The sequence below is a fragment of the Ruditapes philippinarum genome, unplaced genomic scaffold, assembly GCF_026571515.1.
Source record: "Ruditapes philippinarum isolate M1 unplaced genomic scaffold, ASM2657151v2 ctg1067_1_1_1_1, whole genome shotgun sequence".
Lineage (NCBI taxonomy): Eukaryota > Metazoa > Mollusca > Bivalvia > Venerida > Veneridae > Ruditapes > Ruditapes philippinarum.
The window spans coordinates 201,263-228,856 of NW_026867088.1; the positions used below are offsets into that span (position 1 = coordinate 201,263).

At 32.0% G+C, this 27,594-nt stretch overlaps 1 protein-coding gene across 4 annotated transcripts in view; it reads right to left on the bottom strand.

Annotated features, from left to right (window-relative positions):
* Positions 1 to 27,594, bottom strand: part of LOC132734792 (arginine-glutamic acid dipeptide repeats protein-like) — a 158,638-nt gene that overhangs the window by 77,211 nt on the left and 53,833 nt on the right. The gene's annotated exons all lie outside the window — the stretch shown is intronic.

Sequence of the window (27,594 nt, forward strand, 5' to 3'; positions counted from 1 at the left end):
ATCCTATGTATCATCCGAACAGAAATATATATCCTAACTTAAAATTATATTGTACAAATCAAATTTATACGCACTGATTTAAATTCACTTTAAAATCCAAGATACATGTAAGTTTGTATGTTTAACACATTCTCACTCCATTATACATCCAAGCCAAAAACAATAACAATACAAGCAAACGCAAGTTTATAACCGTAAGAAGCTATCCCACTTAAAGACGACATACGGCACAATAAAAATATCTATGTGGTTCACGAGTCAAATAAAATCACAACAATTACAACGGTACAGTTACAAGTTATTTCATAAAATTTAGTAAATATTTCATACGGGCTTTATTATATCAATGTTATTTGAGAGCTTTTATCTAACTACCTTAAGGGGCTTTTATACGAACCAAAATGACAATCTATTAAACCTCGTAACAGTTTACCTGTCACATCACGACAAAGGCAGACAGGTATATTAGATAGCGTTAAAGCAATCAGTAGTTTTACAAGGCTCGCTAGGCAAGACTTGTGTTTAAATAGATCTATTATTAATTAATATCTTGTTGTAAAGTTAGATGATCGTTATCATTATCTTTTATCATTGTTGTTACAAACCACACAGCTATATAATGATAAAGAACAAAAATCCGGCTTTTGTTGGTTTATGACATTATTATAAATATACACTGATCGTTCAGGTGAGATCAATGAAAATACCTTGATATTAATCTACTAATGTGTTATAAACCACACACCCCCCCCCCCCAAAAAAAAAAAAAAATTTAAAAAATTTAACCATTGCAAGTTAAATATAAACAATGGACTGACACATATCATATTATTATATTCCATTATGCAAGAGGCAGTCCCGTTAACAAATTCCAATTTTTCGTTTTTCAGACAGATCACTTCACATTTATCAATAATGTCTACCCACAGTAATCAGAGTCTAATAATTTCCCCGTAAAAACCGAACTTTACAGAACAGTTTACACTTTCCAGCTAGTTCACGTCTTATTTTTCCCCTTCAACGATGGATAACTTCGAATCATTTCATTTATTCCTACATTTTTTTTTCCCTCCATCTCTAATATCTCCCGCAACAAAACCTTCACATAATCGCATATAATCTAAAACAATTGATAAACGCGAAGGAAACAATTTGTCGTTAATTCGCACAATCAGAATGCCTTATCTACTGTAATCAAATAAGAGAGTGGTATTGACCTGGTGCTTTAAATCAATCATTCTGTACATTAATCCACAGATCAATAGAAAACTTGCTACCATAAAAGGTTTTTCGTGAAGACACTGGAAATTAAACGTGAAAGCCTGATATCTATCAATCTAAACTAAACAATCAAATTGAAATTCAACATGGCTTATTTATCTGGACTCTTCTTAATTTAACAGCGTCTTTAAAATGAACTTTAACAATATATATATACAAAACATTTTCAATGGACATTAGCAAATACATACAATATAATATATAAATTAGTTTTGGGGACAAGATATCAGTCATGTAGAAGAAAAATAAACTGGTTTTTGGATTTAAGTAATTGTCTGTTAAGTTACAAGCTAAATTTTGGCTATATTTAGTAAGAGGTTTGACATTTACGTAAAACTTAAGACAACCAATTATTCAATCAAGTCTTTGACTATATCATGGTATATATGTGTTAATAAAACACGTTCAGTTCTGTGTTTTATATGGTTAGACAATGAGACACGTTATTATATGTGGTAACACGCTGGTTTACAGAAAACATCACCTAACTTAATGAAGTCTTTTTTACAAGTTCGCACTTCACTTAACTCGCAATAAAATACATTCTGTCCAATCTATTTTATTCTTAACAATGACATAGCACAAAAAAATTATACATAACGATACACAAACTCAAATATTTTTTTTTTATCAATACTTTCCCATTTAACTTTATTGACATATAAATCATTTAACACAGTCTAACGATCTAAAGCCGAATAAAAATCAAATAAAAAGAACCTTTAGATAATTATTTCTCATTATTTTATCTGTAAGTTATGACTTAAAAAAAATATACCATAGTTTTCTTACCTCCGTTACTGAAGAGTTTTTATTTTCCGTTTCTGTCCCCTCCCAAGTTGTGTTTAATAAATATCCCATCTATGATATTTTATATCCAGTATACACAATTATATTATCAACAATATAAATCTATTTCCAATCCATTATAATATATATATTTGCCATTTACCGATATTGAATGTTATTGAATCGCGTATCTTTTTTGCCTTTAACACCATTGGTAAAAATAATGCCCGACAAGTTTACATTTCAGTGGCGTATAGCAAACAAATTGATCGTAAAGCTGATCTTATGAGTGGTGTGTGCTTGAAACGAAAATGTAATTGTTGGCAAAAGTGATAAACTCCGCCCTCAGGCAATGGTTTGCTTTTAATGTAGCTTCGTCGAAAATGGCATTACATTCACGGCAGCTCTGTCAAACAAAAGACTGAGGTAGTTAAGATTGTTATCATTCCAAGTTTGTGTGTATAATAATCAATATTTGCGTGCAATCGTGTTGCGAAGATAGGACACTTTAGGACATGACTGATACATATGTTAAGCAAGTGGATAATATAATACGACCCTTAAATAGCTTCTCAATAATATTGTTCTGATATGATGCTAGATAAAAAACCGACTTTTTCGATTATACATTCACTGACAGCTTGCGAACTTTGTCACACGTTGAACACAAAAGCATATCAATGTAACCAAAATCTGTGTACATGTAATAATGATTAAAGTAATAGAACATATAAAAGGTTTTCCTCATCATAAGTACATCACATGTACCGTGCTGGTAGTCAAGTCATTCCCAGGTTTTTTGTGCCGTATTTCATTCAAGAGCTTAATATGAATACTGATAGTGTGGCATAAAGATTCAAACCCGAGACTGCTTGTCTGTTATTCATGTTGCAAAAAATCCAACTTTTGACTTCCCCACATGGAGCGGACAACTTCAACTCTGATATAACTGATCTAGATTCAAGTAATACGATATCTAACAGAACAGGGAATAAATCAAATGAGGCAAATTTACAAGAAGACAGACAGAAAGCTTGGAAAGATATAGCCTGACAGTACGAGACAGACTGTAAGATAATTATATTGTAAATAAAAAAATCATTTTGTTTCTCTTGTTACACAAAGATTATTATACGGATAGCGAAAAAAAGAAAAAAACGGCAAGGAAAAACAAAGATTATAGACCTAGTAAAAAAAAAACGGTAAAGAATATCACAAATGTTTCGACAAAAACAATTTCACGAAAGCTGACAGCTGTTGTTATGTAACATGTGAATAATTTCATCCTCTTTCATTTACTTTGATGTAATTGAATGAAAGAAAGAAAAAAAAAAAAACGCTTTAATTCAATCTATCAAGAAAAGATTATTGGAATAATATATTATTTCTGGTGTAATATCCGGATATCAAAACATACAGCACTCCAAGCTTAACCTGTAACTTGTTTGATGTAACTGATAACTCATACAACCAGTGCCGACAGGCAGATCAGCCCGCTCTTGTGAACTTAAATTTAAAGCCGGCACTCTTGTGAACTTAAATTTAAAGCCGGCACTTGTGAACTTAAGCCGGCACTCTTGTGAACTTTAATTTAAAGCCGGCACTCGTGAACTTAAGCCGGCACTCTTGTGAACTTTAATTTAAAGCCGGCACTCTTGAACTTAAGCCCACACTCTTGTGAACTTTAATTTAAAGCCGGCACTTGTGAACTTAAGCCAGCATTCTTGTGAACTTAAGGTGGCACTCTTGTGAACTTAAGCTGGCACTCTTGTGAACTTAAGGCGGATATCTGACTTAAACCGGCACTCGAACTTAAGCTGGCACTCAAACTTAAGCCGACACTCTTTGTGAACTAAAGGCAGGCACTCTGTTGTGAACTTACAAAGTAATCTGGTAAGCCTCCTCCTTGCAGCAACTGCTTGCACCAAGACAACACATACAGACCAAGAGCAAACCAGTGCCGTCTGATAATGGTCCACACAATATTTGCTTTTCAGTCAGTATCTATATTGAAATTCATCCGTCAAATGACGAATGATTTTGCGTATATTGCAAGAACTGTCAGAATTTTTCAAATCTATGCCATCTCCTTGGACAAAAATAGAACAGTACGAACGGTGAAACAAAGGATTTTTTCACTAACTAGAATATTATATCAGATACATCTCTGATATAATTGTCAGTCGGTCTAAAACATTTTTTATCGTGGTTTCTCCCTATCTGTGTACAGTATAATAACCGTGCCTGCTTAAGGAATGCATTAATGAGAGAAGAGCCTCATTCCACCAGCTCTTCACTGATGACAACAAACTAATCCGATCAATATCCTGAGAGAGTGCGAGAGAACAAAAAAAGACATGTCCTCAACTGTATACTATACTCAGAGCAGCAGTCTCCTGGCATTGAAATTCACCAATTTTCATGATTGAGTATTGGTTAATAAAGTGCCACATATTTTTTTCCAAGCTTTAATTCAGACAGTCTCAGACTCTCAAGCTGGGTTGTCTGACATTGATTTCAAGCAAAAAAAAATTGTAATATGCCAAAATCAGAAAGAAAAAAATGGGGGGGGGGGGTTGAGGAGGAGCATAAAAAAAAAAAATCTGGTCATTTTGTATTGATTCTCATAATTTTCCTAACTATTTCATTTTTAAAATCTTATTGTAATTATTTTGTTTGCATAATTAACTACATTGTATCAAAATAAAGCAGTCAGAAAATAAAGATGAGCAGGGAGGTCTGGTGGATCAGCAGTGTGATGGTGGCATAATAATGCAGTTTTCAAAGAACTTAACCTACCAACCCTACCAACTTGACTTATATTTCAAAATCAGTTTACGAAAATGAAAAATGAAATGTCTTTCTGCTACCTGGACTGAGAATTTCAGTCACTTATCTGGACTAAAATAATTGTGGGTCCCTAGCGTCATATAAGGGACTCAAACCAGCAACTTCTTGATGCAAGAGGCAAACACCTCTAAACAATGACCAGGCCGCCTCTCTCACTTAAAAGACGAAAACATTTTTTTTATCTTTGTAAAATGGCATAGAATGATTAGAATCTTATTTTTTCTTCTTCAAATATTTTCAGTTTACTTTGAACCATGATCTCAGTACTCAGCTGTTAGAAAATGTGACAAGAAAAAAACCATCAACAATACTGAATACAGCCTAGAGGAATTTAATATCCTGGAATTAACATCTCTCCAACAACTCTCTAGGTCCTTCACAGAAATTAAATCTTCAATGCTGCATCATTAATGGATTAAAATCCAGATAAATTTTCAAAAAAATTATAATATTTTAACCCTTTACTTCCAGCTTGAACCTGGAAGAGAAATTAGCCCTTTCCTCATGTCCAGTGTAGAGCCAAGCCAGCAAGTACATCTGGGCAGTCTAACCCGAGGCTCTAACCCTTATAATATACTCTGCTGGGACCGAATATGATTACTGGTAGTCTTTGCCACCAGTATAGAGCCAGACTTGAGCCTGTACATTCATTGCAGTCTGACTTGGCAGTCTCTATACTGTTGACTTTTCAACTTAAAATGGGGTTACACGACTTACCGGAATCGGCCGAATTACCGGAATCGACCGGAATCGGCTGTGAATTACCGGAATCGACCTGTAACTTTGTTATTAGTAATTTTTTTAAGTTTTTTCTTGCATTTTTACGAAATTTAAACAATGTAAATGATTTATGAAAAGATTTTTGTAAATAAAATCGCTTTTGAATAATTTAACAAGAAATCTAATATCGGCGAGCTACTGCCCAACGGCCCGAATCAGCGAGTGATGATCGGTCTGTTATTTCGTTGTTTTTGCAACTTTTAATCTTACTTTTGCATGTTTTTTATAAAAATTTAATATTATCATTTATTTCCCTAGAAATTTGGAAAAAAATCGCTTAGAAATAATAATGATAAACAAATATTTATGATCAGCGAAAACGGGCAAACTGCCGGTATCGGTCGAAGAATTACCGAAATCGGCCTGTAATTTCCTTATCTATCAATTTTTAACATTTGTTTGCATCTTTGATTAAATATAAACAATATCAATGATATGTCATCAGAATGTTGTAAATTAAATCTCATTGATAAATGATTAATTAAACAAGATATTTAATATCGGCGAGTTACTGTCATACTGTCGGAATAGGCGAAGGATTACCGAAATCGGCCTTTATTTTGGATGTTAATAAAGATTTGTAAAAAAAAAAGGTTCTTGCATAAAAATTTTTATAAAATTATTTTACATGTCAGTAACTGTTTATATTTTATAGAAGATGCAAGATTTTTTTTAAAAAAAGTTATGAATAAGAAAATTACAGGCCGATTCCGGTAATAATTCCCCGATTCCGGCAGTATGACAGTAACTCGCTGATCTAAATTAAATCTCCTGTTTTATAAATCAAATGTGTGGTTTTTTTTTTATAAAATTATTTTACATGTCAGTAATTGTTTATATTTTATAGAAGATGCAAGATTTAAAAAAAAAGTTATGAATAAGAAAATTACAGGCCGATTCTGGTAATAATTCCCCGATTCCGGCAGTATGACAGTAACTCGCTGATCTAAATTAAATCTCTTGTTTTATAAACCAAATGTGTGGATTTTTTTTATAAAATTATTTTACATGTCAGTAACTGTTTATATTTTATAGAAGATGCAAGATTTTTTTGTTAAAAAGTATGAATAACAAAATTACAGGCCGATTCCGGTAATAATTCCCCGATTCCGGCAGTATGACAGTAACTCGCTGATCTAAATTAAATCTCCTGTTTTATAAATCAAATGTGTGGGTTTTTTTTATAAAATTATTTTACATGTCAGTAATTGTTTATATTTTATAGAAGATGCAAGATTTAAAAAAAAAAGTTATGAATAAGAAAATTACAGGCCGATTCCGGTAATAATTCCCCGATTCCGGCAGTATGACAGTAACTCGCTGATCTAAATTAAATCTCTTGTTTTATAAATCAAATGTGTGGATTTTTTTTTATAAAATTATTTTACATGTCAGTAATTATTTATATTTTATAGAAGATGCAAGATTTTTTTGTTAAAAAGTATGAATAACAAAATTACAGGCCGATTCCGGTAATAATCCCCCGATTCCGGCAGTATGAAAGTAACTCGCTGATCTAAATTAAATCTCCTGTTTTATAAATCAAATGTGTGGGTTTTTTTATAAAATTATTTTACATGTCAGTAATTGTTTATATTTTATAGAAGATGCAAGATTTAAAAAAAAAAGTTATGAATAAGAAAATTACAGGCCGATTCCGGTAATAATTACCCGATTCCGGCAGTATGACAGTAACTCGCTGATCTAAATTAAATCTCTTGTTTTATAAATCAAATGTGTTGGTTTTTTTTATAAAATTATTTTACATGTCAGTAATTGTTTATATTTTATAGAAGATGCAAGATTTTTTTGTTAAAAAATATGAATTACAAAATTACAGGCCGATTCCGGTAATAATTCCCCGATTCCGGCAGTATGACAGTAACTCGCTGATCTAAATTAAATCTCCTGTTTTATAAATCAAATGTGTTGGGGTTTTTTTATAAAATTATTTTACATGTCAGTAATTGTTTATATTTTATAGAAGATGCAAGATTTTAAAAAAAAGTTATGAATAAGAAAATTACAGGCCGATTCCGGTAATATTTACCCGATTCCGGCAGTATGACAGTAACTCGCTGATCTAAATTAAATCTCTTGTTTTATAAATCAAATGTGTGGATTTTTTTTATAAAATTATTTTACATGTCAGTAATTGTTTATATTTTATAGAAGATGCAAGATTTTTTTGTTAAAAAGTATGAATAACAAAATTACAGGCCGATTCCGGTAATAATTCCCCGATTCCGGCAGTATGACAGTAACTCGCTGATCTAAATTAAATCTCCTGTTTTATAAATCAAATGTGTGGGTTTTTTTATAAAATAATTTTACATGTCAGTAATTGTTTATATTTTATAGAAGATGCAAGATTTAAAAAAAAAAGTTATGAATAAGAAAATTACAGGCCGATTCCGGTAATAATTCCCCGATTCCGGCAGTATGATAGTAACTCGCTGATCTAAATTAAATCTCCTGTTTTATAAATCAAATGTGTGGGTTTTTTGTTATAAATTATATTACATGTCATTAATTGTTTATATTTTATAGAAGATGCAAGATTTTTTTGTTAAAAAATATGAATTACAAAATTACAGGCCGATTCCGGTAATAATTCCCGATTCCGACAGTATGACAATAACTCGCTGATCTTAAGTATTTTGCTCAATTAATCGTAAGCAATTTTTTATTTATTAAACTATTTTTAATTGTCATTGATATTATTTATATTTTATAAAAGATGCAAGATTTTATAACAAAAAGGTTCACGAGTAACAAAATTGCAGGCCGATTCCGGTAATCATTCCCCGATTCCGACAGGATGGCAGTTAGATCTCCTGTTTAATTAATTAGTTAATTAGCAAAGAATACCTTGCATCTTTTATAAATTATAAATAAAATCAATGACATGTAAAAAGATTGTTATAAATCAAATCGATTTCGTTTAATTAAAAAACAGATTTAAGATCGACGAGTGACTGTCATTCTGCCGGAATGAACACGAAGGATTACCGGAATCGGCATGCAATCGTGTAATTTATTACTTTAATTGCAGTTGTTTATTCAGTTCAAACTTTAAGTTAATGAACACTAAAACAAGCAAAAATTCTAGTTCATTGTGTCATTAACGAGTTGAAAATTTTATTTAAGACGCAAATGATGGTATGCAGTGACATGAATGTCTCAAAAGGTGTTACAAACAATAGTTACAATACGTGTTAATTTCATTAAACTGGTCAATAATTAAGGTCAAAATGTAAATGAATCATGTCATATCATCCAAAACAAATACAAAAAACTGTGACCCAAGCTGACATGTTATGTACATAAATATGGTGAAATGTTGCTAAATCAGTATATCATATTGTGATTGATTCGACAACCATACTAGCTACAACTATGTCAACATGTATGAGGATCGCACTTTTTGGAGACAGCTACATTTCCCGACTAGCTCAATTCTGTGACAATGACTTAAAGGTTAAGTTTTCGAATTATTTTTTCAAATAAGTTATATTTTATTATTGATAAAATAGATATTGAATATTTTCCGGTGTGCAGTTAAGCGCAAAACTGTGTATGTTTTTCTTCCTGCAAAGTATTTGCTAAAAATAGTAATTTCCGTAATTTCCTATTATGATATAAAGTCGTTTCTTATTTGATTATTTGTTAACTATTGCAGTTTCTATCATTTATCTTTTATTGCATTTAAATGCATCTTCAGGGCAAAGTAATTGCCAACAATTCCTATCAAATAATGTCATTTTATTATTTTTCAGATTCCGGGTGACGTCAGATTTTTCGGGCGAGGAGGAATGACTGTTTCAAGATGTGACTCCGCTTTACTTCACGACCTGATAGCGTTTGAACCGAACGTAGTTTTATTAAACATCGGAGGGAACGACATAAATAGTACTTCACAGCCATCTTTAATCTATAACAATATATCAACTCTTGTTCAGTTACTGAAGAAAAACGGCGTGGCCAGCGTTTACGTTGTGAAGATTTGTGAAAGGGGACTTTTCAAGAAGGACAGTGAGCTGACCAGACGATCATTTAACGATCAAAGAAGAAAAATTAATAAGCTGCTGGAAAAAAATAATGAACTTTCTACTGTTGATTTAAAAATGAACTTTCCAAAAGACTACGATGAGGATAAAGTTCACTTCAGTGCCCGTGGTCTACAGAAATGCTTTTTTAATGTAAGGAGAGTTTTCTTTCAGCATAAATGTGTGTGATATGCTTTTACTCATGGATTAACAAATAAATCATAAAACCTGTTATTTTTTATTCTTTATTAACATCTATGATAAATAGCGCAAATATAACACAACTGACTAAAACATTAAAAAGGTAAATACATCTTCACCCGTAATATAAAATACTCATGTAAAATGTAAAAAAGTAGTCACATGTAAAAAGATGGTGTAACATGTAAAAGTTCGTATGTAAAAATATATGTAAAAAGTTTTTGGCAGGTATAACGTATGTAAAAAGTACAATTTTCAAAAAGTATAGCATGACATATGTAAAAATGATGGTATAGAATACATATGATGTAAATATATACTGATAAATTAAGGTAAGATAAGGTATATAACGTGTAAAACAAAGGCTTAAAACGGTTAATGATTGGAAAAAACATGGTATGTAAATACATGAATAAAGATGTAAAAACATTTATTAATGAGATAGACATGAAGTGTATATTGCTTCCAAATTTCAACCAAAATTGTAAACATTATTGTAAGAGATTTTATAAAAGGACTTTTCATTACTGTAATCACATAAATATGAAAATATGAAATAAAAATAATGATAACAAGCAATTTTCAAAAGTATTAAGTACTACCATCCCAAAATGGGGAATTAAGTCTCTCTATAAAATATTGAACAATATAAATAATATTTGTATAGTCTGAAGACAAATTGAATTAATTTTAAAACTGTACCTTTAAAATACTGCTCAGACAAAATCTACCAACCCAACAATTGGGCTCCATACAAAAGGAATTACGGCGTGAATATGTCCGTGTGACAGCATTTACTTTCCTCATTTGATAAGATTATATAAATTACTATTTTGACTTAAGAGAGTAATCTTAATTCTATTATTGATGCAATCAAATACTACCACCCAAAAAAGGGCTCCATACATGAGGAAATGCGGCTTGTATTTGACATTATTTCTTTCTCTTTAAACTTAATGTTGTTGTCTTTTGTCTTCGTTTGCGCTGACATGGCTTGCGTCCGTTTGTCTTAGGGGCTATGACTACACTCTGTCCGTCCGTCGAGGTAACGAGTTTTGTATGATCCGGATTGTAATGTCTGACCCTACGGTAGTAATTATGTCTTTGTTTGTCCGTCAATGTTGCCCAATGCATCTTTGACATCTCAAAGTGCTTGTAAGCGTCAGTCAGTCTAAAGTCACCCACATGGCAAATGGCGTTTCTTATACGATTATACTGACCTTTAACTAAGTCCTCTATATGTTTAACAAGATCGGGAAGGGACTGAGATTTCCAGTCTACCGCTTGTTTGAGAACGTGGTTCATCGACTCACAATTGTTGTTTGCCAGTGGCTGATGACATTGTTCTGTCTTTGAGGGGCATTGACCTTTTCTTTTATTGACGGTAACAGACGTCTTTGGAAGTACGTCAAAAACTTCTCCGAAACTCCATTAAGTTCTGTCTCAATGTCAGAGGCTAATTCGTCGTAGCATATACTGTCGTCAGCGTCAACAAGTCCGTCTTGGCCAAAGATTTTTTTAAGTATGTCGTCTCTTTGGGTCTTCGTAACAGCATCGTCAGTCAGTATGTGTCGTGCATTTTCTTCTAAGTGTCGGGTACAAAGAACATGTGTTGACTCAGGTCGTGATTGCTTTTACAAGCGCCTTTTCATCATCAGAGCCAATGACCAATTTTGACAATGGGGCATCGCGCAATTTAAGCCTTAATTGAAAAAAGAAGTGGCTGAATGTTTCGAAGTCACTGTTATCGTGAATAAAAAGGGGACCTAAAAATATTGGATTTTGGCCTGTCCTAACTCTATTAACCGAAAGCTGTTTAAAGCATGTAACAGTGACGTGCATTTTACAAAGCATAAATGTTTTGTCGACACTTAAGACTGTTTTTCCTGAGCAACACATATTCTTCAAGTCCAAAATCTGTTCGTCGGTAAACAGTATGATAGTCGGTGTCCGTCCACTATCTTTGAAAATTGATCTAACAAAAGGGTCCTTCTCTGTCACTTTGTTTTCTAAGGTCCGTATATGGTCCGCAAAATTGTCTTTATGTCCGTCCACTGTCTTTTCTTTCTGTCGTTCCCTGTACTGTTTGTCGTAAATTTGTCTCAATTCCGTCGGGCCAGTTAACACGTCATATTTTGCTGTCAATTTGTTCATGATCTTATGTGGTTTCATTTTTCCCGTCAGTTCATTAATCTCGTCCATTACATGTGGTGGTATTCTTGTATATTCAGCGTCAATGTCTGTCGAGTTTCCATGAGGGCACAGTCCGGGAGAATTACCAACATACTCCACAATAGCACAATTGCTACGGGCACCACCGTCACCAAGCCATGTCACTTTCTTTTTGTAGTTGGGGTCCTTTTTGAGGACTGTATAATACCTATGGATATGTATTATATCATCCTTTACAGGTTGGGGCTCCAGCGGACAATATCCCACTTTCCCCTTGATTTGTTTTTTAAAACAATATAAACCATCCCTGCAGTAGGTTTGCTTTAAAATGTTCCCTGATAAAATGTAATGGGACGTGGAGGATGAACCTTTGCTGGCATCCTAGGCACCACAGTAATCGGGGAAGTTGCTTCTTTTTCCATGGTTACGTGATTCCTTATTGAATGAATTGTCAATAATATAAAAGACGTTATCCTTACGCCCGGACGGGATTGAATCACGGCCTTGGACGCCTCTAGTCAGAAGCTGGAATGCCATATCTATGTTCATAAAACCCGACTTTAACGGACCGGATGTTTCATCAACTTCAGACAATGTTGGCTCGGACATATTCGGACATGGATTCGGCTTGATTTCAGGTTCATTTTCGTTTGTTTCATAATCAGACTCGGGAGCTTTCGGGTTTTCTACAGCATTCTGACTAAAGATAGGTTCGAATTCGGACTCGGAAGCATATTGTCTACTGCAGGATGGTTCGGACTCAGATGAATCTAACAAATGATCATACTGGTGCTCAGACTCAGGTATTATACAGTCCTCAAAAATATTGGTGTTTGGTTCTATTTCAGTTTCTGAACAATCTCGTGACTCAATATCATAAAAATCAAAATCTCCATCACTTAAACATGAAGCATCAACTATATGAGAACTGTGCGCTAAAGGCACAAAATGATTTATACATAACTCGCTCTGCGAGCGAGGTACAGAAGCTGACGACCACATCAGATATGCACAAGGTTTTAAATCTGTAGACACATTTCTCCCATAAACTATGCGTGTGAACGCCTGTGAGAGTTCATTTTTTAACTGCGGTGGAAAAAAAGACTTGATAGGACGTCCCAAAGCGGCACTCAAAGCATAAATATGGGCCATTTCTTGGTATTCACCTGCTTGCACCGCATCATCAACCAATTTGTCATATGGACTTATGACGATCCTGATATCATTGAGAAAGTCATTGTTTTTCCTTTTGGTGTCATAGTGAGAATTATTAAGTATCAGTTCTAAACCAGTGCTTAACCTAAGTAACAGGTGGTAATCCTCGGATCCCGTAAGGGCAAGGGATATTGCCCTGTACAGACAGTTCCCGTCCCCAGAAGTGCTTAGTGGCGAGTACTCATTCGCTAGAACAGGTTGAAACATAGATAATATGGTTTTGGCAATTTTGTCTACTTGTGTGGATGCGTAGAAAAGTCTGTCCCTGATAGGAATGTGGACCTTGTAAGTAGACAGAAGCTTCTCTTCAACCAACGCCTGCTTTTGTATGGCATTCCTGCGGCCCGTTAGTCTTTCAATGGTCAGTCTGAAAACAAAAACACATACAAGATTTAGGTTTTTTCATTGCAAACAACTTCATTTATTTGCTAGTACATTTGTAATACGCAAACAGAAATGCATGTAGAGGGAGACCATAAATCATTTACTTTTTTTGCAATACAAAAAATAAAAAAAAACTGAAAATTTAACTTTTTATTCTATAAATACAGCATTTATTTTCATCTTGCGTCATAAAAATTATCATATAATAACCGCCACAATATTTATTGTTATACCATTTGATGAAATAAATACTGTATTTATAGAAATACATACTGTATTTATAGCCAAATTTCCTTCACCTTCAACCCAAATAAATTACAAAACATAAACAAAATGACATGCGTATGTCGCGCAGTGCAACAGTGATTAAATATCCCGAAATCAATCATTCGTCGCATTTAACATGTAACTCATTTCTTGACTGAAATATTTTTTAATTTTCTTACAATTTTGACGCATACGCATATTTCATTTGCATGCATGGTTTAATACATACTGAAATTTAGATAAACAATGTCGGTGGGGATATTTAATATTTTGAAAAATAACTTCATAAGAAATAATAAAAAATAAGCGAGTATTGTTTTTGAATTTTTTACATGATATCAAAATCAGAAAGATTTTAGGCATTTTGGGCCTTTAAAGAATTCAGACTTTCATTAAACGTGTTGTGCGTAGTCAGGTTCATTTTACATTATTTTCAGTTGCAGTGTAGTGTATAGACGCATGTCGGCATTTCAGAAATTGGAAGTATGAAAAGAAAAAAAATGTTGGGACTATCTATCAATTAATCATTTATACTTGTACCTCCGAAATATTATATTAAATAAGACGAAATAATTATTGTATAAACTCTATATATACTAGGTAATTTGAAAGTAAAACACAAAGGCAAAGAAAAAAGAAAAAAAATGGGTTTGACGCCGTACATTGCGGCTCTGGTCATATTTACAAACAGCCGTGTATAGGACCATAATTATAACATGTCAAGAACATTTGAGCCGCGTCACGACAAAACCCACATAGTGCATGCGTTTGCGACCAGCAAACTGGATCCAGACCAGCCTGCGCATTCTCGCAAGTAGAGGAACTGATAGCGAACTGCATGGATCCTGATCAGACTGCGCGGAGGATGGTCTGGATCCATGCTGGTCGCAAACACATTATGTTGGTTTTGTCGTGACACGGCTCATTTATAACTAATAATTTAAACGTCACGGTTATCCAATGAAAAGCGACGTTACAAACGTGCAGTACAGGTATTATAATTGCTGTAATGTAGAACGTCATAAGCGATATATGTTTTAAATTTATATTATTCTTGAAAATGTGATTGTCATCGTTAAAATGAATTGTGCAGTATTTATTCTCAAACATACCAAACTATGTGTATTCCATAATATTACATTATATATGAACGTTTTACAAGTATTAACGAAATCATTGGACATGAACATGCATGTAACCTTTCACATGGGACATAACTTCATTTTCTACGTTGGCACAAAGGTGGCATGCGTGTGTTTTAATTTATCAAGTGTGCACGAGATACTAACTAGTGGCCACGACATACTAGTTTAGTCGTGGCCACGAGATACCATGTCGTGGCCACGAGTAGCTAAGTCGTTGGAACAAGATAACTAAGTCGTGCGCACGAGAGAATAAACCAATAACATTACAATATGATTAGGCAAATTTCTGTTTAAAGTTTAACATGCAACATTAATCTTTGAAAAAAACAGTATTGTTCACTATCAACTTGTCTTTGAAAATCACATTAGAAAGTAACCTTCAAAGGCCTTAAAATCAGACATTAATTATTAGTATTTTTCTGTTCAGAATGTATATCAAGTACATATGTTTAAGAAAGGAAAAGAAAAGGCAAAACACAGCCGACAAATTATTATGTGCTACAACCAAGATGCATTTATTACAAGTCGAATTTGCAGATTTTTTAGTTCAATTATCAGGGGTCCGAATTATCAGTAAGAAACATTTCAGACGCAAAGCACAACACACCTGTCAGTTATTAGTGTGTGATATTTGGAATCACCTTCAAAACAAAGACAATAAAGACCTTTTCATATACGTTCGCAATTTTCATTGAAAATGATTTTGATTACTTTGAACTTGATTGCGGAACGTATGCTATAAAATATAAGTGATGGAATCACAGACGCAATCGTTATTAATGCTATGACGGAACTTATTTCTCTCATCCCGCTAAATAGAATTTTAAATTCGTGTAAGTTCATTACTGAATTTATTGAACTATGAATTATTGTTGTATTAAATACTTCCCATTTGAATTTTTTATGTGTGTTTATTTGGGATGTTTGCGGCAAATGTCATTATTAATTCAGCTTCATAAACTCATTTTTTCCGATTTTTTAGTAATTCCCTGTGTCCATATTTCAGTGTAATTTAACTGCTTAACTATAAACAATAGCAATTCATTAAAGTGACTCAATTGTTATTGAAAGTATAAATATTCAAAATTTAAGTAATAATTTACACAGTATGTGCGATTAATGACCGATTCTCAGTATTTATAACTATATTTCTACTGCGTTACTAACGCAGTGAGGGCTATTTTTGCACATATGACCTCTTAATGGTATTATACGTGGGATGTAAGCGGACCCGATGTAAGTGCCATTGATACTGTGTAAATTGCACTCTTTTGGTAACTTCACAATATTTTACTGTTAAATACATTTTCAAATTTTCATGAAAATTTGCATGAATAAAACTAAAAAAAATGCGCATACTTCAATTTTAGACAAATTTTGACAATTATTCTTTTTCAATCCGAAGCTCCTAACTATAAATCATAATCCTTTTTTAAAAACTTCTTCCATTTTTTATTAATAATTAAATTGGCCAAATGGTAAGAAATTATGCTAAACTTTGAAAAAAACTTTAGACCTATATAGGTGTTTATATTGTTGTTCTCTTTTTACATTGACTAAATCTTAAGCCTTTAAAAAATGTGAAGTTCAATTAAACGTATGACTTAACTGATCTACAGCTTACTTTACAACTGATAGTCCCTCCCACTATGAAATATATATCACCATACTGTATATTGGCACCCCACTGTTTTATAGTATATCACACTTCCCAATATACAGCTCGTTAACCTTCAATAAAGTGACAGTAACATCTGTGTGTATATAGTTAACATCCATATCTCACTGTTTTATACGTTAGGGTATATATTATTTGTTTACTATTTTTAAGACTAAATAATCTATGTTTCAACGATTTACTTATTTGCCATCTTTGTAATATTTTATGGTAGAACTAGCAAAAAGCACCAATAACATTGATTTCATGTTAATGTTTTATGAGGGTGCGCGGTGGACGTTACAGTAATTTTACTATGATTTGTTTTTTGTCACAACTGATTAAAATTTATGTAAACTGCAATAATAATGCTTTTCTGTACGTGTCTTTAATTCAACTTTCTTTAGATTCAGACAATTAATTACTTTTTTTACTTCCAACGGAAAGTTTTTTGTAATTGTGCATATAAATAATTGTGGATGAAAATTTGAAACAGCTAAAAATACGATGCAATGTTGATTAAAAAAACACACACAGAAAATCATGAGTGGTTATCGCATTCCACGTAAGAATTGGCAATTTAAGGCAAAATTAATGTCACTTTATGTTTTGGAAATGCATTCATAAGAGAAATTCAGACACTTTTGCTTTATATTCAATTCAAGGCAAATATCTATCAGTTACAAATTCCAGGTATAGCAGAGACATAGATAACTGTGGTAAAGTAAGATATTTTGTGGAAAAAAAAAACATAGTTGCAAATGAAATAGTTTTTAAAGCCTGCTTAGTTGCACTTTTCATATATAGATCTACATATATATATTTGAAAAAAGAAAAAAAATGTAGAAAAAATTGGCCCATTTAGTGGGCAGTTGGCAATTTGAGAAATACATTATGAGCACCTTAGGGGCGTACTGGGCCTTTAATAATATTAAGAACAGAAGATAGCTAAAGTTTACTGTCACCAAAGCAGTTTTCAATTACAAGTGGGGTACATTTATATTAATATTAATATACATATACTTTTTTAGTTTCCTGGAAGAAGCACCTGTATAGACATTTTCATGTAAGCGAAGGTCAAGGAAGAGGTACTTCCCATAACGGCTTTGAGTAAATGTGTAACCTAACTGAAAAGTTAATTGCGTCAATACTGATCGTTCAATTATGATTATAATATGAAAACATAACTTATGCATACAGTATCAAGACAATAAAAAAATACAGAAACAAAGACTGACATTAATTCTCGCTATGAGGTTAAACAGCGGATTTTTTATATATTTATTATAATTTTATAAAAAGCTAGAAGCTAAATCAAATTTGAATACACAACGAAATTTCTCAATATAAATTTAAATGGTCATTTTCTAGTTTTCGGTGTGATTTACTGTCATTTATAAAACTCCGACGTACTTGTGACAAACATGAAAATAAGTTTGCCAAAGTTTTTTTAATGATTGTTTTTTAAGCTTAAATAGAACAATAGCAGAATGCATTCTGTCTACTCTTACTGATTCTGTCTCATTATGGCATATACATTATTCAAAAAACAGTAAATATAATTTTGTAATAATTCCTGAGAGAATAAAACCGTGAGGCAATGACTTTCATAACTAAAGATTCGCAACATATACGTATGTATACATGCATCATTGGGTCGTAAATTATTAATTAACAGGTGCATCATTATGCTGTATATACAAGTGGTACTTGGTTGTGATATCATAAATCACCAGGGTGCATATTTTAGAGTTATAACATTACATCATATTACGTCACTTTTGTTAGTTGTCTAAATATCTATGATGGTGATGCCTAAGGCTTATTGATTTGATTTGATCAATTGTCAAGTAAGTTTGTTAAACAGTGCGACAATTCTCATTATTCAGAATCAAACGAAAATATTAATCTTTATCAGTGCCCATCTATATGGTCTAGTATTGAAACAAATCGTTAATTTATTAAAGTAAACATTTTTATTCATTTGACCATCCTTTTTATGTAATATCTTATTCAATTACAAAAATTTGACAATTTCAATCTGGCAGTCTTGCAAGAGAACGGATTAAGATCTTTATATACCTAAATGAAATGGTCTATATCTTACCTGGTAAGAGCTGCGCTGACATCGTAAGTTTCTCCATCAAATGCACATGTCTTGCAAATAAACCTAAGGTTTGACAAAGCCCAGGATTTAGCTTTCTTTGGATCAAAATCACAACAAACATGATGCTGTATGTCCTTACAATAAAAACACTGAATAGCATCCATTTTCAATTTGCAATTTTCTAAACACATGGAACATTTATCCATACTGAATTTACTTTATTTCTTGACAATTTTAATCAAAAATATTGAATATTGATGTTTATTGTTTAGTTTTAGTTGTGTAAATTCAATTTCTATATTATACTTGAATATAAATTGTAGATTATAAGATCATCACTCAAGACAACTAAGATGAAAGAAGGACGTACATGTAGTCGAAAATTTGGGTTTTATACAAATCCTGGAGATTGAGAAGGTGGTGTCAGATTATAGATTGAGTAATGGACAAACAATAACACACTTAAGATGGCAATTAAAATATCTACTTCAAACAAATGTTTCGGCAAGAAATTGTTTGTAGGTTGTTTTAAGTAAGATTAATGAAAATTATCACCTGGCAACTGATAATTACTGTTGTTTTCTGTACAAAGTGAAAGCAATGGCTGTAATAAACGCCATTTGAATTTCAGAAAAGATTGAATTTAATTGTAGGCCTGTAATTATATAACACAAAGAAGTTTGTATTGTTTAAATAAAGATTAAAATTAAAATTATTGCAAGCAATAATAAATCGGCAACTTTATGAAATAAAGAATTGAGTTATGCAAACATAAAAATTTTAAATAATCTGATCTATTGTTATCCGTCATTTCTAACAATCCTCTGTTAGCAATGTACTGGAAATATAATGAAAGGACGATATTGCATTATTCCAGAAAATATCAATGATTATGTTTATCGTTTGTAAATACCTGCATAAATAAATGATAATGATAAGATTAAGTTCACATTCACAACAAAATAAGAACCGAAGTGAAGCCGATTCCGGTAAATTGCTCGTCGATTCGGTAGTATGGAAGAACTCATAGGTCACCTTGTTTATTATGTTATAGCGATTTCAATAAATACTGAAATGTTTGTATTTAATAAAATATTTCAGGGTTTTTTTAAACGTTGAACTATTGGTAGGAAAAACAGACCGATTCCGGTAATTCCCCGATAGCCCTGGCACTGCATATGCGATATGGCAGTAATTCGTCGACCTTGGATCTCTTAGTGTTTATTATTTAATAGGAATCCTCTACTGTCTTCTGTCTACTACTGCATCTTTTCTTTCAAAGTTCATGAATTATCACAATACAGGCCGATTCCGGTAATCATTTGCCTTTTTCTCGACAGTATGACAGTTACTCGCTGATCTTCGATCCCTTGCTTTATTAACCAAAGGCGAATTGAAATTTACCAAAAAAAATAAGAAAAATTGAATATCATCGATCATATTTATAAGACGACAATTAACAATGCAACAGAAACGTTAAAAAGTTCAATAGACTTAATCGTAAATATTTATTTATTATTATTTAAAAGGTCGATTCCGGTAATCCTTCGCCGATTCCGACAGTGTGGCAGTATCTCGCCGATATTAAATATCTTGTTTAATTAAATTTAAAGTAATGTGATTGCATATCATTGATATTATTTATATTTAATCAAGGGTGCAAAATTTTGTTAAAAGTTAAAAGAAAAGCAAATTACAGGCCGATTCCGGTAATCCTTCGTGTTGATTCCGGGTCCGTTTTATTTTATTTATATTTCATAACAGATGCCAGATTTTTTTCCAAAATTGATAACTAATTAATTAAACAGGAGATCTAAAACCAGCGAGTAACTGCCATACAGTCGGAATCGGGGAATGATTACCGGAATCGGCCTGTAATTTATTACTCGTGAACTTTTTTTTTAAATCTTGCATCTTTTATAAAATATAAACAATATCAATAACATGTAAAAATAGTTTTATAAATAAAAAATTGCTTACGATTAATTGAGCAACATATATACTTAAGATCAGCGAGTTACTGTCATACTGCCGGAATCGGGGAATTATTACCGGAATCGGCCTGTAATCTTGTTATTCATGAACTTTTTAAAAACAAACTTGCATCTTATATAAAATATAGAAAATTAATGACATATAAAGGATTTTTATTAAAAAAAAACACACATATGATTAATAAAACAAGAGATTTAATTAAGATCAGCGAGTTGCTACCATACTGCCGGAATCGGGGAATTATTACCGGAATCGGCCTGTAATCTTGTTATTCATGAACTTTTTTTAAAAACAAACTTGCATCTTATATAAAATAATAGAAAATTAATGACATATAAAGATTTTTATTTAAAAAACACGCATTTGATTAATGAAACAAGAGATTGAATTAAGATCAACGACTGTGACAATCGGGGAATTATTACCGGAATCGGCCTGTAACTTTGTTTGTATATTCGTTATACTTTTTTTTTTAAATCTTGCATCTTTTACAATAAAATAAGCTATTAGTGACATGTAAAGGTTTTTATTAAAAAAAAAAAACAACACACACATTTGATTAATAAAACAAGAGATTGAATTAAGACCAGCGAGTTACTGACATACTGCCGGAATCGGGGAATTATTACCGAATCGGCCTGTAATTTTGTTATTCATGAACTTCTTCAAAAAAATCTTGCATATTTTATAAAATACAAACAATAAATGACATGTAAAAAATAATTTTATAAAAAAAAACCAACACATTTGAGTTATATAACAAGAGATTTAATTTAGATCAGCGAGTTACTGTCATACTGTGCGAATCCGGGAATTATTACCGGAATCGGCCTGTACATTTTCATCATTCATGAACTGTTTTTTCAAAAAATCTTGCATCTTTTATAAAATATAAACAATAATTGACATGTAAAAAATAATTTTATAAAAAAAACACACATTTGATAAATTAAACAAGAGATTTAATTACGATCAGCGAGTTACTGTCATACTGTGCGAATCCGGGAATTATTACCGGAATCGGCCTTTACATTTATCATTCATGAACTGTTTTTCAAAAATCTTGCATCTTTTATAAAATATTAACAATAATTGACATGTAAAAAATAATTTTATAAAAAAAACACACATTTGATAAATTAAACAAGAGATTTAATTAAGATCAGCGAGTTACTGTCATACTGTGCGAATCCGGGAATTATTACCGGAATCGGCCTGTAATTTTATCATTCATGAACTGTTTTTCAAAAATCTTGCATCTTTTATAAAATATAAACAATAATTGACATGTAAAAAATAATTTTATAAAAAAACACACATTTGATAAATTAAACAAGAGATTTAATTAAGATCAGCCAGTTACTGTCATACTGTGGGAATCCGGGAATTATTACCGGAATCGGCCTGTACATATATTATTCATGAACTGTTTTTCAAAAAAATTGCATCTTTTATAAAATATAAACAATAATTGACATGTAAAAACAAAATTATAAAAAAACCACACATTTGATATATTAAACAAGAGATTTAATTAAGATCAGCGAGTTACTGTCATACTGCCGGAATCGGGGAATTATTACCGGAATCGGCCTGTAATTTTCTTATTCATAACTTTTTTTTTTTAAATCTTGCATCTTCTATAAAATATAAACAATTACTGACATGTAAAATAATTTTATAAAAAAAAACCACACATTTGATTTATAAAACAGGAGATTTAATTTAGATCAGCGAGTTACTGTCATACTGCCGGAATCGGGGAATTATTACCGGAATCGGCCTGTAATTTTCTTATTCATAACTTTTTTTAAAAAAAATCTTGCATCTTCTATAAAATATAAACAGTTACTGACATGTAAAATAATTTTATAAAAATTTTTATGCAAGAACCTTTTTTTTTTTTACAAATCTTTATTAACATCCAAAATAAAGGCCGATTTCGGTAATCCTTCGCCTATTCCGACAGTATGACAGTAACTCGCCGATATTAAATATCTTGTTTAATTAATCATTTATCAATGAGATTTAATTTACAACATTCTGATGACATATCATTGATATTGTTTATATTTAATCAAAGATGCAAACAAATGTTAAAAATTGATAGATAAGGAAATTACAGGCCGATTTCGGTAATTCTTCGACCGATACCGGCAGTTTGCCCGTTTTCGCTGATCATAAATATTTGTTTATCATTATTATTTCTAAGCGATTTTTTTCAAAATTTCTAGGGAAATAAATGATAATATTAAAGTATTATAAAAAACATGCAAAAGTTAGATTAAAAGTTGCAAAAACAACGAAATAACAGACCGATCATCACTCGCTGATTCGGGCCGTTGGGCAGTAGCTCGCCGATATTAGATCTCTTGTTAAATTATTCAAAAGCGATTTTATTTACAAAAATCTTTTCATAAATCATTTACATTGTTTAAATTTCATAAAAATGCAAGAAAAAACTTAAAAAATTTACTAATAACAAAGTTACAGGCCGATTCCGGTAATTCACAGCCGATTCCGGTCGATTCCGGTAATTTGGCCGATTCCGGTAAGTCGTGTAACCGCTTAAAATGTTCATCCTGATATCACTAAAATTTCATAATGGACAGTTCCTAAAGGAAGAAAGCTGGAAAGGTCCATTTAAGTAACTCAGCAGTTCAAGGTTAAAATTAAAATGAAAAACGTATTGAAGTTTACCAAGTTAAGGGTCATAAAGACATTTGCTACAGTTTCTTTAATTTTCAATTAAAGAAGGGAAATCTAAAATTTAGAACAGAATTTTCTAAAAAAAAGGGAAAATCTAAAATTATGAACAGAACTTTCATAATCTTTGCAAAAAAAAGCATAGATCTAATATAATTCACAAGTTATTTAAACTAACATAAATATGTAGCCGGGGTATTCATTTGATAAATTAGACAAGTTTCATGGGAATTACAACCTTATAATAGCTGCTCTTCAATTAACTGGCAGGCCCACTATTACCACCGATCACTGATCAATAACTAGAGAACAGTCTCTCACATCAACTCCAATACTGACTTCAATAACCAATCATGTTTGCCGAGAAGACAAATTACGTGTGGATTTTTTTTTTTTTTTTTCATATTTTTTTTTTTCCATGCTGTAAGCCAATTTAATTTTCAAAAAAAAAAGGTAAAAACTTTTACAAATTACAGAAGCAATTCTTCATATGCGATAGTACTCAATAACAAATTCAGCTTTTTTTCCCCCTCAAAAGTCTGCCTTCTTCAGAGAATAGGAAGGTTCGGTATAAAGATATGATGCGAATGAGAACAGATCACATGACAGGAGACAGAAATGAAATGGAATTTCCATGTTGATCCCGCTCTATAGGGACGTTTTCTTGATAAATCAACATATTAAGAAAGCTGTAAGTCAATAAATCTAAGGCAAATTAAATATACTGAGAAAGTTGACGCAACAAAAGTGTAACTCAAGAAATAACACGCCTTTAACCTGCTGCAACTGAAAGTGATTTAGCCTTCGCCGCCAGTATAGAGCCAGGCCAGTGTGCAGTCTGACCTAAAGGCTGCCACTATTGTTGGTACTTTCCTTTCTGTACTCTAATACTGTAATTCCTTAAACATAATGATATAGTGGACCTTTCCAAATTCAAAGCATTGGGCAAATTCATTACACAAATTGGTTACTCAGCGGCATAAACAATATTGAGAAATGATGCAAAAAGCTCAGTAACTAGTGGATAAATCGAAGAAACTAACTCAGATATTATGGAGTTTAAGCTCTCCGAAATTAATTTTACACATCAAATGTCATAACTTTCCCATTTTTTTCCCCATCTGCATATTTATAAATTCGCACCACTTTTTAATTCAATAAAATTTGAACATTTATAACATATTTTCTTCACTTAGAACAGGCAAGCATTAATTGCACGTTAATAATGACATAATGTACCTAATAACAGAAGTATGTCTAAAGCCAAAGAAACCACAATAAATACTGAAACAATATAATAACCTAATCATTGAATCATTACAAAGGAGAAAAGAAAGCTATTCAAAACCTGCGTTTTAAATAACTCACGAAGAAAAACCTCCCCCTAGAAAATCAACATATCAACAGAACTATTACAAACGAAGTGAACTTCGTTTTCTACATTGTTTTTTGTATCATTCGCTTAGCGCAAAATGCCAAACTAACTTCATAAAGATTTCAGCAAAGTTTTATGAAGCCTGTGCGGCATATAGAAGTAATTACTTCGGCACACACGGGCCTTTTAATTGACTACATAGCATACCAAGCATTGCACGAGAACATGCACGTCATTCTTTAACGTTAAGCTCGGAAAATAAACATCACTCCTTGTCAATTTGGTTTGCTTTACAGTCATTTCAGGCGTGCAGTTAATGTTCCTTAAAATTGCAGAACTTCACAAAGTGTGAGATGAATGACAGGCACACTGGAGTTTTTACAGGGAATCAAGTGGTGATACAGGCTACCCTGTGTGAATGGTTACTGCCAAAACAGAACACAGTTTTCTAAGAGATTTAATTAACATTATTAAGTAAAAACCACAAACAGATTTAAAAGCTCTTATGACTGCCATCTTTTTTCACTCATTTCAACAACTTCAGTACAGATGAACCTGTTTAAAAAGGTACCATACAGTACCCTTAATATACAAATTTGCTTTCATTATTCTTCAGACTTGTCTTTTGTAACCCTGACCAGCCTAAATAATTAAATGGACTTACCCATTCCTTCAATATGAACAGGACCATTGATCATTTTCAGGGAAATTTTAAAATATTTATATACTGACTAAATAGCAAGCACTTACAGACCATGATCAGACAGCAATGATTTTCTTTCAAATTGTAAATTTCAAATCTGTATTTTCTCAGACTATTAACTTTAAAGATTTCCATTTCATTTCCTAAACAATAAGATAAATGGTGTTCTGCAATGGACAGAAATAAGACACCATGATAAATCTGTTCATTATAACAAACTGTTCAATACTTCTTAAACTACAAAATCTATGCATGCAAATGATGACTTTATAACTCTTGCTCTTATGCTCACTTACACTAAATTTCTTTTCTTTTTTTTTCTTCTTTTTTTGGAACCAAAAAAATATTGTTATTATTATAATGTGTAAGTCTCATTACATTTACTGAAGAAAGAATCAATAAAGAATGCATCATCCTAAATGGCCTTATTGTATACAGCTGATAAGCCATGCAGGCTGGCAATGTTGCTCTTCTCATTCAAAATCAAAGTACTCTAAGTATCATTGGAGTAATTAACACAGGTAAGTTATTCTTACAGTAAGCACCGATACACCATGTGGCTCTAATACAGGTACCAGGGAGAATTTTTTCTCCATCTGCCAATTTTAATCATTTGAGAAGCTGGCTTTGTATCAATGATGAAAAGAATTCAAGCTTGAGGTGAGACCTTCACACAACATAACTGCAGGCGAATAATGCCTTGAAATTCCTTTCTTTTTTCACACAAGATCAACTGTTTAACAGAAGTTCATTAGTGTCAGTATACACATATTTAACCATTAGTCTGCTGGCAACTACAGAACGTTATCGATGCAACCAGTGCAGACCAAGATCATAGTCGTCCTGTCTGATCATAATGTCTGTACTGTTTGCTTTTCACTTAGTAAAAATATGAAATTTGCTCAAAAATAATAAATGGTTTTGTCCAGATTATGAAACGGACAAATCCTTCTTTCCTGCAGATATTTAGCCTGGTAAACATTTAAGTTCAGATCTTCGATTCATTGGAAGTCCAAACGCTTACCATGGCAACAAAACAATTATTTGAAGCCAAAATCTAACAACTTTATGTTGAATTAATCAACTTCTGCTGTGTGTGATGCATGTCATTTACATATCTTAATTACAGTCAAAATATACATTTATTTTAAAGACAGTAATCTTCAAATCATAAAATCAATTTCAAATGAAAATCGCAAATCTGATCAGATGAATATCGAGGAATTTTGGTATAATCTGGAGATTTTAGTTCGTAACTTTCTCTTAAGACAGCTCTTTCATCAATATATAACAACAAAAGATCAGTCAAACGGCCTCGGAATAAAAATCTAAAATGTCTGCAGTGCTTCAATTATTCATAACATAAATAATGTTGTCGAGATATCTATATATAATCAACAAAACATGTCAGACAGAACAATGATGAAAACAAGACAAAAACTTTCACTATCTTATAGCTTCCCGCGCTCAATCAAAATAAAATTTCAAGCTTTCATCACTCAACAAGAGAATAGATCTTGCAATAAAACTAAATCATCTTCAAAGAAAAATAGACACATAAAAACTAACAATCAGAGAACACCATTAATTAAATAATGCATCTGATTCTGTGCTACGCGCACAAAAGTACCAACCAATTAATCATTGGCTAAAACAATTAGACAATATTAACAAGTCAATTATTAAAGCAAGTCAATAAAGTAAGCTGGCACATACCTGGAAAAATCAATATTATTCAATCAGCGTATAACACATAAAGTATCTTTAAACACATGCTAGCACCTGATGCACAATGTAAGTTTCACACTCCCGATTAATTGAAAAGAGATTTCCTCTCAATGAAAAAACACCACCATTACTTCTTAATTGCAAAATCTGAACAATACAAAACAATTAAATAAAATTTAAGCGACTTCAT